The sequence below is a fragment of the Cavia porcellus genome, unplaced genomic scaffold, assembly GCF_034190915.1.
Source record: "Cavia porcellus strain 051 isolate PalLab524CR breed Dunkin Hartley unplaced genomic scaffold, mCavPor4.1 scaffold_29, whole genome shotgun sequence".
NCBI classification, from domain to species: Eukaryota; Metazoa; Chordata; class Mammalia; order Rodentia; family Caviidae; genus Cavia; species Cavia porcellus.
This window is the reverse complement of record NW_026947512.1, coordinates 12583460-12601299: the sequence shown is the minus strand read 5'-3', so window position 1 is coordinate 12601299 and position 17840 is coordinate 12583460. Positions and strand designations below refer to the sequence as shown.

The following is a 17840-nucleotide window of genomic DNA, read 5'->3' as shown; positions in this document are numbered from 1 at the left end:
TTAAGACAAACATAAGAAATGACTAAATAATTTTTTTTTGAAACAATAAGGGGGAGATTGAGATAAAACAGGACATAACAATATAACAATAGAGGTCACAGCATGACTGTTTCAATAACCTAGTACTTCACCACCTTATAACCTGACTTAATAGTAGTTACCATAGTGTCTTTTTCCTTGAAATATTTGGGTAAAACTTCATATACTCTAGCTTCAAATATTTTCATATCAAGAAGCCCAGAATAAAGCCTTTCTAATTAATGAGTGAAAACTTTATAAGGCTTCAAGGCCACCTAATGGGGAATCATGATTACCACATATTTTTATATATTTGAATCATTACTTACATTAGGGAAACTATTCGGTATTCACACATGCGAGATTGATTTATTTCACTTATGAGTATGGTCTCAAGCTGTGCCCATTTATTGATAAATATCTCAATGTGATCCTTCTTTATAGCTGAATAATACTCCATTGTATAGAAATACCACAACTTTTTTATCCATTCCTCAGTTGATGGGCACTTGGGTTGTTTCCAAGATCTGGCGATTACAAATTGTGCTGCTATAAACATAGGTGCACATATATCACTGTGGTATGATGCTTTCAGTTCTTCTGGGAATATGCCTAGAAGTGGAATAGCTGGAATAAATGGGATTTCCAGTCCCAACTTTTTGAGAAATCTCCAGACAGATCTCCACAAAGGCTGTACCAGTCTACACTCCCACCAGCAGTGCAGGAGAGTTCCTTTTTCCCCACAGCCTCTCCAGCATTTGTTGTCGGTTTTCTTGATCCTGGCCATTCTTTCAGGAGTGAGATGGTATCTCAGTGTGGTTTTAATTTGCATTTCTCTAATGACCAATGATGATGAGCATTTTTTCATGTATTTATTTGCCATTTGCATTTCTTCATCTGAGAATTGCATATTCATCTCAGATGCCCATTTTTGGATTGGATCTTTGAATTTCGGAGGTCTGAGTTTCTTTAATTCTTTGTATGTTTTAGACAAGAGGCCCTTGTCTGAGAGAGAGTTCACTAAAATCTTTTCCCAGTTTGTGGGTTTTCTTTTCACTATGCTGGAGATTTCTTTTGACATGCAGAAACTTTTTAATAAGAAGTGGTCCCAGTTATTGATTCTGGGAAGTATTTCCCGTGCGGTTTGAGTCCTGTTCATGAATTCTTTACCTACTCCTATGTCTCCAAGGTTTCTACCTATTTTGTCTTCCAATAGATTTAGTGTTTCTGTTTTAATATTCAGATCTTTGACCCATTTAGATTTTAATTTAGTACATGGTGATAGACATGGGTCTAGCTTTAGTTTTCGGCAAATGGAGAGCCAGTTTTTCCAGCACCATTTATTAAAGAGACTGTCGTTCTTCCAGTGAACCTGCTTGGCTCCTTTATCAAAAATAAGGTGGTTGAGTGTGTCCTATCACCTAAATTAAATTAAATTCTAAATTACTACTACTAAAGTACTAAGTTAAAATCTAAATGGATCAAAGATCTGAATATTAAAACAGAAACACTAAATCTATTGGAAGACAAATTGGGTAATAACCTTGAAGACATAGGGGTAGGTAGAGAATTCATGAACAGGACTCAAACTGCATGGGAAATACTTCCCAGAATCAATAACTGGGATCACCTATTATTTAAAAGTTTCTGCATTTCAAAAGAAATCTCCAGCATAGTGAAAAGAAAACCCACAAACTGGGAAAAAATCTTAGTGAACTGTCCCTCAGATAAAGGACTTCTGGGTAAAACATTTAAAGAAAAAAAAAATCAGACACCCAAAATTCAAAGATCCAATCCAAAAATGGGCATCTGAGATGAATACATACTTCTCAGATGAAGAAGTACAAATGGCAAATAAATACATGAAAAAATGTTCATCATCATTATTCATTAGAGAAATGCAAATTAAAACCACACTGAGATTCCATCTCACTCCTGAAAGAATGGCCAGGATCAAGAAAACCACCAATAACAAATGCTGGAGAGGCTGTAGGGAAAAAGGAACTCTCCTGCACTGTTGGTGGGAGTATAGACTGGTGCAACCATTGTGGAGGTCAGTCTGGAGAATTCTCTAAAATCTGGGATTGGAAGTCCCATTTGTTCCAGCTATTCCTCTTCTAGGCATATTCCCAAAAGAACTGAAAACATCATACCACAGTGATATATGTGCACTCATGTTTATAGCAGCACAATTTGTAATAGCCAGATCTTGGAAACACCTAAGTGTCTATCAACTGGGAAATGGATTTAAAAAAATGTGGTACTTTTATACAACTCAGCTATAAAGAATGACCACATTGAGATATTTATAAATAAATGGACACAGCTTGATACCATATCATAGGTGAAATAAATCAAACTCACATGTATAAATGCTGAATAGTTTCCCTAGTGTAAGAAATGGTAAGAATACATAAAAGTATGTGGTAATCATGATTCCCCATTATATGGCTATGAAGCCTTATAAAGTTGTCACTCATTCATTGGAAAGGTTTTATTCTGGGCTGTTTGAAATTATTGTCTGTGATAGTATGAACAGCTATTTTGAAGAAAACAAGGCATCATAATATCTAGTGTTGATTTAATATTATCTTGTTTCGAAGTCCCATCAAACTGTTGTTCTTCTGTCTCCATTGCTTTTATCATGTTTTATGTCATTGGATTTTATTATATGTGATAGTATAAACAAAAATTTTTATAGGCAACGAGATAATATAGAAACCATTGTTCGTTTTCTTTTATTTGGTTCTAAATATCCTGTAATACTTTCATCCTCTTGAATGCTTTCACACTGTCTTGATATGTTTGATGCTATAGTATATGAAGTTATACTTAAATAATTCAAGGAAAGAGACACTATGATAACTACTATCACCCCATGTTTAGACACCTGACTTACTCTGCCTTACCTAATGATTTTTCCACTACATTTCTCAATGTTGTTGAGGAAGAGGATTATTTTAGCTTTGAGAGTTTTACTGCTTATTTTTATGTTAAGAATTCATGGTTAGAGAAAAACTCTGACATTGAAAGACAACAGAGTGTAAAGGTAGTTTATTATTAAGATTTTTAAATGGTGAGGAAGGAAAATGCAATTGATTAAAAGACTAAAACAAAATAACCTTTGAAGTAATTCTTCAGTGACTTAACCTTTCCAATGTTTTATAAGGTGAAAGGATTCTAATTTCTCCAAGCTCCTTCTAATATGTTGATTCTTGGACTCTGTCTGTTAAAATTATTTACTTTCCAGAGAAAGTTCAGGCCATGGGTTCTCCAGAAAATCCTTAAATATTCTGACTCCTGAATCTCTTCACTGTGACTAATCAAAGCAGGAATTTTAAATCATTTTCTTATCCATGATCTTTGGTCATAAAAATTTCAGTTATTTTCTGATTATTCTCCATGTATAATATACTGCTCCACAAGAGTGTGAACTTTTTTGTACTCCCTTATAAGGTCTAACAAAAGGTTAAGTTCACAAGCAGTCCTCACAAAGCTAGGCTTGGTGTAAACTCATACTTCAGAGAGAGAGAAAAAAAAGCCTGCTCAACATCAGGACGGGGATTCCCCTTGATATCACCCTTTCTCTTTCTTCTCTTTACCATCCTGACCTCATCCCAACCCCCAAACTCCACCCTCACCTAGATTCCTTTGCATTATTATGGCCTGAGTTTGAAGCCCTTTATTTGCTAAAGGTATCGCATGATGAGTAATACTTGGAGAGACAAATGAATTCAGACAGAGATAGTATCAAGTTCCTCCACCATCTGTGTGCTGCTCAACTTTGGTGAATATCATAGGAGAATGTTAGAATTTCTCTGTCCCTACCCAAGAATGGACGTTCAGGATAGGCTGAGAGGAAAAAAATATACTTTTGTGGATGCATATTTAAGGCTGTTTTAAAATAAGCAGAGATGTCAGGTTCATTGTTTCATTTGAATACTGTATTATTTCATTGGCTCTGAATGCAGCAGAAAGAGATTTGTCTTTCCTTACAGCATTGTCTTCCTTGGTCTCACTGACAATGTTTTGAAGCTTTGACCTTCAATCCTTCAATTATTGCTATAATTTGGGGGTTTGCTGTCTTCCATGGTATGTGTTAATTAAAAGCTTTCTCTCTAGGGAGGTACTATTGGGAAGTGATGGAACTTTTGATAGAGGAGACTTAGACAGCAGGGGTGTGCCCTTGAGGATTTAGGAATTCTAATCTTTTCCAAACAAGCATTTCTACTTGCTGGTTTCTGATGTAAGTAGTTTTCTCTGCCAGAGACTCCCACTGTGATGTGCTGTTCCCATCAGTGGCCCTAAGTGTGGGGTCCCTTTGTCTTTGACTGCAGCTTTCAGAATTATAGGCCAAAATAATCTTTTCTGTTTAGAATTGCCTCTGGTATTTTTTAAAAATAATATGAAACAAACTAATATGTGTATGCCTCCTTTTAGATCTCATTTCTTGTAAAAATAAAGGCAAAGCACACTCAATTCAATGGAATAGATATTGCCTTCACAGAAAGCACAATCTAAATAGAATAATTATACCATAATAATATTATTTTCATATATATCCTCTGTAATTATTAATGTACATTATTTGTATAAATTACTAGGTCTCACTGTAGGTTTCTATACATGCATGTATCATGCTTTGATCATATCCACCCTCTCTTGTAATTTTCCTTGCCCTCTCCTCCCCCCATTGGATAGACAGTTGTTTTTTTTGCAAGCTGATTTCATTTCTTTTAGGTGTATACCCAAGAATGATATTGCTGAATCACAAATACTCCTAGTTTTTTATTCTTTGAAGAGCCTCTATACTGATTTCCACCATAGCTGTACTAATTCATATTTTCACCAACAATGTATAAAGGTTTTTTTTTTCACATCTTTAACAGTATTTGTCATTTTATATTTATATTTTTATACAATAACCATTCTGTCTGAGATAAGATGAGAATTCAATTGAAACTATAGATTCCTTTCAGTAATATATCTACTTTAATAATGTTCCAATTTGTGAGCACAAAACCTTTTTCCATCTTTTAGTGTTTTCTTCAATTTCTTTCTCCAATGATTTATAATTTTCATTGTAGAAGTATTTCATCTCTTTGGTAATGTTTATTGCTAGAATTTTGCTGTGTGAGTAAGGCTGCTGTGAACAGAATATATCCAATTTTATATCTTAAATTGTATCGTGTTTTGTTGGTAGTAACACCAGTGATATTAAGAGATGTCATTACTCTTTTTTGTGTTTGTATATAACTTTTGTACTTTGTAGGATTTTTAACTACGGTTGAGGTATGATTGATATGCAAACGCTGTACATATTTAATATATATAATATGGTGAACTTGGAAATAAATATACACCTATGAAACCATCACATCAATCAATGCCATGATCACATCTATTTCTTCCAGCAATTTCCTCTCACCCACCCTCTTAATCTATTGTTACCTTGTGATGAGAACATATAAGATCTACATTCCTAGTAAATTTTAAGTATGCAATGGTGAATCAATGTATCCATATAATATTTGCTAGGACTTACTCTCTTGCTTATCTGACATTTCCTACCCTTTGACAAACATCTCCCTGTGTATTTCCATTTCACACTGGTAACAGCTATTCTACTCTCGGCATCTGTGTGTTTGGTTGTTTTAGATTTACATAAATAAGATGAAACAGTATTTGCCATCCACTTTAAAAATATTTGTCCTTCTGTTTCTGATGTATTTTATTTAGCATAATGTTCATAATGTTCTTCAGGTTCATTTATTTGCCCCAAATGGCAAGATTTCCTTCTTATTTTAAAGGTCGAATAACATTCCTCTGTTTGCATGTCACATTTTGTTTACGCATTCATCTGCACATTGGGTTTCATGTCTCAGTTACAATGAATAAAACTGGTAGTGAACTTGGGAATTCAGGTATCTTTTTAAGGTCCTGATCACAATTATCTTGGATATATATTCAGAAGTGGATTTGCTGGATCATACGATAATTTTATTTTTAACTTCCAAAGGTACTTCTATCTTCCATAGCGACTACACTAATTTATATCCCTACTAGCAATGTACAGAGTTGTCTTTTCCATATTTGCATCAGCATTAGTGACCTTTTAAAAAAGGCTTTCTAACTGTAGTGAGGTGATATCATGGTTTCAACTTCCATTTTCTTTGTGATTAGTGATATTTAGTGTCTTTTCCTATGACTTTTGGCCATTTGTATATCTTATTTGGAGAAACATCTATTCAGTTTCTTTGCCCACTTTTTAATCAGATTTCTTTTCTCTCTCTCTCTTTTTGCCATTGAGTTTTAGGAGAGTCTTTTGTGTTTTGGGTATTACCTCTTTATCTATTATATGGTTTGATAATATTTCCCTTTTTTAAAATTTTTCTTGATGTTTCAGTGCCTATAAGTAAGTGATGAGTAGAACATAACATGGAACCTAGGCACAGTATTGCTCTAGGCATCTTCATAATTGAAAATTATTTCATAAATAAAGTAAAACTACCACTTTATTATTCCAAGAAATATTTATTAATTAGTATAGGCAGGTGGCTACCTTGAGCTCGGGAATGGAAAGCATGACCCTTAGAGGCCAGTGTAATAAAGGCCTTGGTGCCAGTCTGTGGGATTATAAGGAGGTGGATGGCATTTTAGTAGGCGAGGCCTAGTGGAAGGAAGTTAGATTTAAAACATGGCTTCTGCCACTGAGAAGCTTCTAGTCCAGTTTGGAAGACTGTACCTTGTAATTGGTTCTGTGGTACCACAGGATAGATTGAGTTTAAATTGATGGTGAAAGGTAATGATCAATAAAACCTAACTGGATGAGCAACACTTTGAGTTCTGAAGAACGTGTACGCATAGCTAGCTTTATATCAGGTGTGTAAATGGGTTATATGTGAGGCATGTGGAAACCGAGTAATGTGTGAACATATAGCATCCAATGATAACAAGTACTACACTATTTCATATGTCTCAACTTAGCTGCACGCAGTGGGAATAGTTAGAAATAAACCTAGAAGAGTAGGCAGAAACTGAAAAATAAGGGGTCTTGGCTGATCAGTGAAGGGTTTTATTTTTATATTGAAATCAGTGGGTATCTGTATTAGTTAGCTTTTTTGTTTCTTAGACACAATGCTGGGTGCCCACAATTCCTAGGACCTACAACTCTTAGAAGAGATTTAATTTGGTTCACTGTTCAGGGAATTCAGCCCATGACTGTCTGTCTCTAAGGCAGAAGCTTCATGGTGGAGGGGTAGGGTGGAGCAAACCTGTTCACCTCAGAGTAGCCAGGAAGCAGAGGGAGAAGGGAGGAACTGGGGAGGTAAATATATCATCCAAAGACCTGGCACACCTTTTCCAACAGGACCTACCTCCTAACAGCAGTTTAGCTACATCTCATCAATAGAATATAGCGCTTCCATGACCTAATCACCTTCTAAAAGACCCAACTCTGAACACATGAAACTTTGGAGGTGGAGTGTTCTCTTCATAGAATCTAGGATAGAAATTTAACTAAGGAGATGGCCTAAGCATATTTGAGCTTTAGAAAGATCCTTTAGGATTTCGTGAATAGAGGCAAACCAAATTAGAGGCAAGAGTTGAGGGAGGGTGGCAATCACCCAGGTAGAAGGTAATGAGACTATGGAGAACTGGATGGTCTAAAGGGATTTAAGGGAGTAAAACTGAAGAATTAAAAGTCAAGGTGGCTGTATGACTCTGAGTGAGAGGGAGGGTTCTGGCGGAGTGCTTAGTGTTTGGTTCAGAACAAACAGAAAATCAGGGTTTTTTTTTTTATTAGAATAGAAAATGGAGAATAAAAAAGAAAAGCTTTAGGATAAAGAAGCTGAGTTTAGGATTAGCCATGTTGAGTATTAAGATGCTTGTGACTATTGCTCTAAAATCATAAATGGGGAATTCTAAGATTTAAGAAATAAGAAGAGGGGTCTTTGAAAAACAGAAAATTAGGATAATAGCATGGCATCACAGAAGTGAAGGACAGATTTTTATGTATGTGACAGGGAGCAGCATAATCATATATCCTGAGGACAAAGAAGCAAAGAACAGCAAGCATACATGGAACTTGTTGGGGTCTAAAGAGAAGTTTTACAGAGACAGAGAAACCAGATTTCTGTGAATTAAGAAGTGATTAATTGAAAATGAAAGGAAGAAGAGCTGGCAAGTATTAATTTTTAAAGAAACATCTATTCCCAGAACAAATCAATGGCACTATTTGGCACTGAAGTTGATGTTGATAAATGTGTACGGTCATTGTGTCTGGAGAGCTTCTGAAAACTGAAGTCTGCCTTTTTTTTCTCTGATCATCTGATATAGGGAAAGTGTAAAGGACTTTTGAGCCTAATGAGGCCTCACCACAGGCAGGAATTTAACTTGGGAAGGGAGTGCTTCAGGTAGAAGAACATAAGACAGGGAAACTGGACATTTTTAAAAATAATTGGTTTGCACAAAAGAACAGTGGAGAATGGCTAGATACAGGGACCCGGTAACAGAAAATATTGTTAGACTTTTACTAAACTAGATCTAAAATGCTTCAAAGATTTGAGATTAAATATCAGTACATGTCTGAGTAAAGCAAAACCAACAGGCTGTAGCTTTGGAACTATGGGTGTCATTCTTATGAAGGAATTCTTGAAAAAGCCCCAAGCCTTATCTAAAACTACCCACAGACATGCAAGTAATAATAGAAGTATTCAGTCTTCTACACATTTACTAAAATATAAACTTCTGGATGCCAGGAAACCTGGGACATCTGGGTTTGTTTTTCCAAAAACAGTTATTGTCATTTTTCTTTGTAGAAAAACATACAAGCTTATTAAGAGTAAAAAATTGTTTACTGAAATGTGTAGAAAGCAGAAATTTCCTGTAACTAGCTACCCCATAACCGTTATTAGCTAGTAAATCTATGCAATTAATTACAAAATACTATAATGTATTACTATATCTGCTTTAGGCTTGTGTCTTTGATATCAGGACATAGGGATGATTTTCAACCTTAGCTTTTTCTCATTAGTATAAGAACAAGTAACAACTTACATTTCATAAGGTACAGATTAGTGGAGTTATTTTTAAGAATTTGGATTGATATTTTTGATCTTCTACCTTTTTGGATAGTGTAGTAATAAACATATGATGATGCAGAGGCAATTCTCTTGAATACAAGTTTTGGAGTCAAATTGTTTCTGTTTCTAAAAATGCATGTAGTTTGCCAAACCACCTTGGGAGAGCTGTGAAAGCAGCTGTAAACAGGACTTGCAGCGGGAATCAGGGATTTTAATTTGGATTATATGAACTGTGGATACAATAGAGTCTCTGTGAACTTCAGTAGGGGGAAAATTTATCTTCACTTGCTCTAACCTTTAACTGAAATTTTGGTTTCTCTTGAATTATCTATAAAATGACACCACCACAGAATCAATAGTAGGGACCACAGATATTTTCTTTCTTTTTTTTTTTTTTTTATTTAAGAGGAAAAAGAGAAAAACACAAAACAAACCAAAGCGGCGTAAGGGTACACGCAATACAGAACTACAAACCAAAACAAAACCAAAACAAAACAAAACAAAAAAACATAACAGTAAGAAATTACCTGCTAGTAGATTACACACTATTTTCTTGAAAATAATTCCTCAAATCACAGTATCAAAGAACACAAGGTGGACATTCAAACAGGGAGACTGCAAACAGCTGTGTTCAATGTTCCAAAAACATTGATAAAGTCAGCTATTTAACACCTCCAAACACACTTGCTGTTATATCTGTTAGAGCTCTTTTTCTTTTCTTTTTTTTTCCCTCTCTTTTTTACAACAAAATTTACACATCTTGGATTTTATTACTCCTTAGTGCTTATTACTTTCTTTGGTGGGGGGGAAGAATACAGTCAAATATGGCAAAACAAAGCTGTCAGTCAATACCAAGGATAGACATAGCACATGGTGTAGAACAGAGTACAAGTTTATCAACAATGGTTATCAACGTTGTCCCTTGTTTCCTTAAAAAGAATTGTCTATCTTATTAGATATTATAAAGTTGGACAAAACAGTAGAGAACAAGACCAATAAAACTTAGGCATTGTAAACATTACAGGACTTCCAAAGAAGACGATAGTCAAACCAGAATGGGTATCTTAGTGAATCTTATTGTCTTCAAAGTAGTTGCCTATGTCTTCAAACTTGATACTATCATATAGAATGGAACACAGTCTAATCAGTCAAAACAAGATTGTGGGAGTACTACAGGACTTCAAAACAAGTTAATAGGAAATCGAAAAGAGTTACTATTTATATATCCTAATTTTTTTGAATTTTTTCTTTAATTAAGACAAACATAAGAAATGACTAAATAATTTTTTTTGAAACAATAAGGGGGAGATTGAGATAAAACAGGACATAACAATATAACAATAGAGGTCACAGCATGACTGTTTCAATAACCTAGTACTTCACCACCTTATAACCTGACTTAATAGTAGTTACCATAGTGTCTTTTTCCTTGAAATATTTGGGTAAAACTTCATATACTCTAGCTTCAAATATTTTCATATCAAGAAGCCCAGAATAAAGCCTTTCTAATTAATGAGTGAAAACTTTATAAGGCTTCAAGGCCACCTAATGGGGAATCATGATTACCACATATTTTTATATATTTGAATCATTATTTACATTAGGGAAACTATTCGGTATTCACACATGCGAGATTGATTTATTTCACTAATGAGTATGGTCTCAAGCTGCGCCCATTTATTGATAAATATCTCAATGTGATCCTTCTTTATAGCTGAATAATACTCCATTGTATAGAAATACCACAACTTTTTTATCCATTCCTCAGTTGATGGGCACTTGGGTTGTTTCCAAGATCTGGCGATTACAAATTGTGCTGCTATAAACATAGGTGCACATATATCACTGTGGTATGATGCTTTCAGTTCTTCTGGGAATATGCCTAGAAGTGGAATAGCTGGAATAAATGGGATTTCCAGTCCCAACTTTTTGAGAAATCTCCAGACAGATCTCCACAAAGGCTGTACCAGTCTACACTCCCACCAGCAGTGCAGGAGAGTTCCTTTTTCCCCACAGCCTCTCCAGCATTTGTTGTCGGTTTTCTTGATCCTGGCCATTCTTTCAGGAGTGAGATGGTATCTCAGTGTGGTTTTAATTTGCATTTCTCTAATGACCAATGATGATGAGCATTTTTTCATGTATTTATTTGCCATTTGCATTTCTTCATCTGAGAATTGCATATTCATCTCAGATGCCCATTTTTGGATTGGATCTTTGAATTTCGGAGGTCTGAGTTTCTTTAATTCTTTATATGTTTTAGACAAGAGGCCCTTGTCTGAGAGAGAGTTCACTAAAATCTTTTCCCAGTTTGTGGGTTTTCTTTTCACTATGCTGGAGATTTCTTTTGACATGCAGAAACTTTTTAATAAGAAGTGGTCCCAGTTATTGATTCTGGGAAGTATTTCCCGTGCGGTTTGAGTCCTGTTCATGAATTCTTTACCTACTCCTATGTCTCCAAGGTTTCTACCTATTTTGTCTTCCAATAGATTTAGTGTTTCTGTTTTAATATTCAGATCTTTGACCCATTTAGATTTTAATTTAGTACATGGTTATAGACATGGGTCTAGCTTTAGTTTTCGGCAAATGGAGAGCCAGTTTTTCCAGCACCATTTATTAAAGAGACTGTCGTTCTTCCAGTGAACCTGCTTGGCTCCTTTATCAAAAATAAGGTGGTTGAGTGTGTTCGTAGTTGTGGTTGTATCTTCTAATCTATTCCACTGATCTTCAGCTCTGTTTTGATTCCAATACCATGTTGATTTTACTACTGTTGCTTTGTAGTATAACTTCAAGTCAGGGATTGTGATGCCTCCTGCTTTGTCTTTGCTGCTTAGAATTGCCTTTGCGATTCTAGGTCTCTTCTGGTTCCAGATGAAATTTAGGAGTGATTTCTCTAGATCTATAAGGTATGTTGATGGTATTTCTATTGGGATTGCATTGAATCTGTATAACAGTTTTGGGAGACTGGCCATTTTCACAATGTTTGTTCTTCCTATCCATGAGCAAGGGATGTCTTTCATTTTCTGAGATAATCTTCAATTTCCTTTTTCAGTGTATTATAATTTTCACTGTATAAGTCTTCCACTTCTTTTGTAAGAGTAATTCCTAAATATTTCATTTTTTTGCTTGCTAATGTGAATAGTCCAGTTTCTCTTATTTCCCTCTCTGTAATATTGTTGTTCGTGTATAGGAATGCTATTGATTTCTGAGTATTGATTTTGTATCCAGCCACATTACTGAATTTATTTATTGTATCTAAGAGTATTTCAATGGAGTTTAGGGGGTCTTCTATGTAGAGTATCATGTCATCTGCAAACAATGATAATTTAACTTCTTCTTTTCCTATCTTTACCCCTTTTATTTCTCTTTCTTGCCTAATTGCTCTGGCTAGTACTTCCAGTACTATATTAAATAGGAGCGGTGATAAAGGACATCCTTGTCTTGTACCCGATTTTAAAGTAAAGGCTTTCAATTTTTGGCCATTTAGTATGATGCTGGCTGTTGGTTTGTCATAAATGGCCTTTATTATATTGAGGTAAAGACCATTTATTCCAATTTTCTGTAAAGTTCTTATCATGAATAAGTGTTGGACCTTATCGAAGGCTTTTTCTGCATCTATAGAGATGATCATGTGATTCTTATTTTTGGCTTTATTGATATGGTGGATTACATTTATTGATTTGCGTATGTTGAACCATCCTTGCATTCCTGGGATGAATCCCACTTGGTCATGGTGTATAATCTTCTTGATGATTTGCTGGATCCTATTTGCCAATATTTTATTGAGGATTTTTGCATCTGTGTTCATTAGGGAGATCGGTCTACAGTTCTCTTTTATAGTTGGGTCTTTCTCAGGTTTTGGTACTAGAGTAATATTTGCTTCCAGGAATGACTTAGGAAGGATTGCTTCCCTTTCAATTTCATTGAATAGTTTGAGGAGTGTCGGCATTAGGTCTTCTTTATATTTCTTGTAGAATTCTGCAGTGAATCCATCTGGGCCTGGGCTCTTCTTGGTGGGCAAGGACCCAATTACATTCTCAATTTCATTAGCAGAGATTGGGTTATTCAACAGTTTTATATCCTCTTGATCTAGCTTTGGTACTTCATGTGCTTCTAAGAATCTGTCTATTTCTTCTGTGTTATCAAACTTTTGAGAGTAGAGGTTTTCGAAATAGGTGTTGATGATCCTCTGTATTTCTATTGGGTCTGTAGTGATTTCTCCTTTTTCATTTCTTATTGCATGAATTTGAGCTTTTTCTTTCCTTTTTTTAATAAGGTTGGTTAGGGGCTTATCGATTTTATTTATTCTTTCAAAGAACCAACTCTTTGTTTCGTTGATTCTTTGGATTGTTTTCTTAGTCTCTATTGCATTGATTTCTGCTCTGATTTTTATAATTTCCTCTCTTCTTTTGGCTTTGGGCTTTACTTGCTCTTCTTTTTCTAGCTGTTTGAGGTGTAGCATCAAGTTATTTATTTGTATTCGTTCTGTTTTCCTGATGTGGGAACTCAGTGCAATAAATTTTCCTCTCAGAACGGCTTTCATTGCATCCCACAGATTCCGGTAAGTTGTATCTGCATTTTCATTTTCTTTTAGGTATTGTTTAATTTCTTCTTTAATTTCTTCTGTGACCCACTGATTACTCAAGAGTGTGTTATTTAGTTTCCATGTGTTTGCGGAATTTTTGCAGTATCCTTTGTCATTAATTTCTAATTTCAGAGCGCTATGATCCGATAATATGCAAGGGATGATTTCAACTCTTTTGCATTTGCTTAAATATGTTCTGTGAGCTAATATATGGTCTATTTTAGAAAATGATCCATGTACTGCTGAGAAGAATGTGTATTCTGATGTTGTTGGGTGGAACATTCTGTATACGTCTATCAAACCCATTTGTTCACAGGTGTGATTCAGTTCTGTTATTTCTTTGCTCATTTTCTGTCTCGTTGATCTGTCCCTTGGTGTCAGTGGTGTATTAAGGTCTCCTGTTACAATTGTGTTACTGATAATTTGAGTTTTCATTTCTGTTAATAATTGTTTTATATAACTGGGTGCTCTGGAGTTTGGTGCGTATATATTTAAGATAGTTATCTCTTCCTCTTGGAGTTTTCCCCTTACGAGTATGTAGTGACCTTCTTTGTCCTTTATGGTCATTGTTGGTTTAAAGTTCACGTTGTCTGCAAACAGAATGGCTACTCCTGCCTTTTTTTGGATTCCTGCTGCATGAAGAATTGTTTTCCATCCTTTGACTTTCAGTCTGTGAGTATCTTTCTGGGTTAGATGGGTTTCCTGTAAACAGCATATGGTTGGATTTTGTTTCTTGATCCATTCTGCTAGTCTGTTTCTTTTGATTGGTGCATTGAGACCGTTTACATTAATGGTTATTACTGTTAAATGCTGGTTAATTGTAGGAATGTTATCTCTCTGCTGTTGCATCTTTATCTTTCGGTTCTGTTTAATTATTTGCTTTGCTTTGTGGTTTTTTCCTTTGTGTATCTAAACTGTCTTTCAATATTTTTTGCAGGGTTGGTTTGGTGTTCATGAAGTTCTTCAGCTGTTCTTTGTCATGGAAGTATCATATTGCACCATCTATTTTGAATGATAGTTTTGCAGGATATATCAGTCTTGGTTGGAAATCATTTTGCTTTAGGATCTGGAATACTTCACTCCATGCTCTTCTTGACTTTATCGTTTGTGCTGAGAAGTCTGCTGTGATTCTGATAGGTTTTCCTTTATAAGTGATTTGTCTTTTCTCTCTGACAGCTTTTAATAATCTATTCTTGTGTTGGATTTCTGGGATGGTGATTATTATATGTCTGGGTGTAGTTTTATTTTGGTTATGACTGTTTGGAGTTCTATATGCTTCACTGATCCTGATGTCAGTTTCTGATCTCATGCTTGGGAAATTTTCAGCTATTACTTCTCTAAATATCCTCCTGACATCCTTCATGTTGTCTCCCTCTCTTTCATTAATCCCTATCATTCTTATGTTATTCTTCTTTGCATCGTCTTGCAGTTGTTGAATTGTTGTTTCCTGGTTCCTTGTTATTTTCAAAAGATCTTTCCTTTCCTGTTCACTAGCTGCAAACCTGTCTTCAAGGTCTGAAATTCTATCTTCACTTTCATTAAGGCGGTTTTTACAACTTTCAGTGGAGTTTTTTATTTCCTGTATATCTCTGTGCATCTGCATTATGTATTCTGTTTGTTTCTTATATTGCTCGTCTAGGGATTCTATCTTTTTGTTTAGTTCCTCCAATTTTTTATCTGTGTTTTCTTTAGATATATTTAGAGTCTCTTTCATTTCTTTTATCATTTCTTCTTTTATCTGGGAGATTATTTCGAGTTTGAATTTCTTTAAAGCTTCCTGGAGTTGCTTGTCAATTTCAGTGGCTATTGTGTCCAATATATGAGGTGGATGGGATATATTTTCTTCTATATACATCGCTCCTAGGGTTTCTTGAGATGGGCTGGAGGTTTGAGGTTGTAATTTGGTCTTTCGTTTTGTCATTTTCCTATATTTCTGTGTTTCAAGTGTTATTTGAAAGCTTCCTCAGGATCTGTTGAAAATCCCCTTCTATGTTTGGAGCTACTGAGACTCTGGCGCCGCGCTACTCCAAGCCATTAGGCCTACAGAACCAGTGGCCCTCCTCTGCCTGCTCAGAACTCCGCAGTTCCAGACAAGCTGGGCCTCAGGGACACTGTGCGCCCACCTGCCCCTTGGAAGCTCCACAGTTCTTCAATCGCAGCCGGGTTAGGGTACTCACCACAGGCCGCAGTGCTTCAGGAACCTGTGGACCCTCCCTGGTTGCAGAGATATCCAGAGTCCTCCAGACACGCAGAGAGGCCAGTGAGGGCACCCCAGATCTGCCCAGCTCCTCCTCTGCAGACCTATGGCCAGGCGCGGCAGCTAAACAGGCTGGGCTAGGCTGGTAGTGTGGGCCAGCCCACCTATGGGCAGCTCAGCAGGTCTCCAAATGAAGCCGGGAATGGGGAGGCTGATGTGGAAGCCTCAAACCCACCTCTCTCCTTCACTGCACCTGGAAGCCTGAGGGAACTCCAGCAGTCTGGGCGCAGAAATCCAGAGTCCTCCAGACACGCAGAGAGGCCAGTGAGGGCACCCCAGATCTGCCCAGCTCCTCCTCTGCAGACCTATGACCAGGCTCGGCAGCTAAACAGGCTGGGCTAGGCTGGTAGTGTGGGCCAGCCCACCTATCGGGAGCTCAGCAGGTCTCCAAATGAAGCCGGGAATGGGGAGGCTGATGTGGAAGCCTCAAACCCACCTCTCTCCTTCACTGCACCTGGAAGCCTGAGGGAACTCCAGCAGTCTGGGCGCAGAAATCCAGAGTCCTCCAGACACGCAGAGAGGCCAGTGAGGGCACCCCAGATCTGCCCAGCTCCTCCTCTGCCCACAGATATTTTCATTGTTGCTGCCGAGCACTTGAGATAGCATTTATATGGGAAAATTGTGTTAGCTTTCTGTCTCTACTTTAAAATTATGGTTGAATAATGTCAGGATATCTTGTTATTGAATGTGTTCATGAAGAAGATGTATTGCTATGTCATAAATTAAAAATATCTTGATATATTTCAATATAATTTGTCATCTTGTGTAGCTTCTATTATATTTTAAAAAGCATTGTTAAGGGAAATGGCCAATATACTTCATCAGATTACTGAAATTAGCACAAAAAATTCTAATTCTCATAAATTATGGGTGTAAGAAATGACAATATTAGTAGTAGTTTGTAGAAAACACATAGTGGTATGACACACTAGTTATGTTTTTACCTAAGCATATTGCTTAAATAACTCATTTAATTCTTGTAACAAACTAATTAGAGAAGTGATCTGATTATTTTCATTTTGTAGGGAAAGAAACTGAAGCACAGAGAGTCTCATTTGTCCAGCCTTACACCACTACGCCAGCTATGTAGGCTGACAGTGAATTTAGCAGTATACTTCAGGATTCGGGTACTTGCCTACTCAGGTAAGTTAGATTTCCAAGAAATGAATCTTTGTATTTGACATGTTGAAGTCATCCACTTTACTTTGTTGTTCTGGTCCCCTACTGAGAATTATGATTTCATTTATATACTTCTACCTCCTAAGTGTATTTGTGCAAAATTTAGGGGGTGGGATGTAAAGGAATTCATCTAGCAATCATAGATTCTGTAATTCTGAAACCTATTTAATGTCCCAACCCAATAAATGACTCTCATTTATTCATTCATTAAATTAAATTCAGTATTTTAAGTGACTAGTGTATCTAGCAATTTCCCAAGTACTGGGGATGTTCCAGTGAATAAGAATGATTCAGTTCCTGCCTTTTCTAGACCTAGACTTTGGATCACTTCATAAGGAAGTAAGTACCATAAAGATCATAAAACAGGTGAGGGGAGGTAGGGTTGTGGGAGGGGAGGTATAGGTGGCAAAAATGGGGTGCTTCTGGGAAACTTGTATTAGCTTTCTGCCATTGTGACAAAATATCAGAAAATCACAATTTAAAGGTTTATTTTGCCTCACAGTTTCAGAGGTTTCAGTGTATGGTAACTTGGGTCCATTCTTTCTGGCCATAGAGAGGCAGAGCATCGTGCTTGAGAGCGTGCAGTGGAGCAGAGCATCTCACCTCAATGCTGTCAGGAAGCAGAGAGAGAGAGAGAGAGAGAGAGCCAGAGAGCCTTGTGCTGCTGGGCTTCCTCTTCTCTGCTCTGGTTCTATCCAGACCTCCACCCTACTGCATGGTG

The 17840-nt window shown here is 36.4% G+C and overlaps 1 long non-coding RNA gene across 4 annotated transcripts in view; it reads left to right on the top strand.

Moving 5' to 3' along the window:
* Nucleotides 1-17840, top strand: part of LOC106028761 (uncharacterized) — a 263015-nt gene that overhangs the window by 143733 nt on the left and 101442 nt on the right. For all 4 annotated transcript variants that reach the window (XR_010044598.1, XR_010044599.1, XR_002792478.2 and 1 more), the window contains one exon: nt 16966-17083. This is a non-coding gene — a long non-coding RNA (uncharacterized LOC106028761). The remainder of the gene's footprint in view (nt 1-16965; nt 17084-17840) is intronic.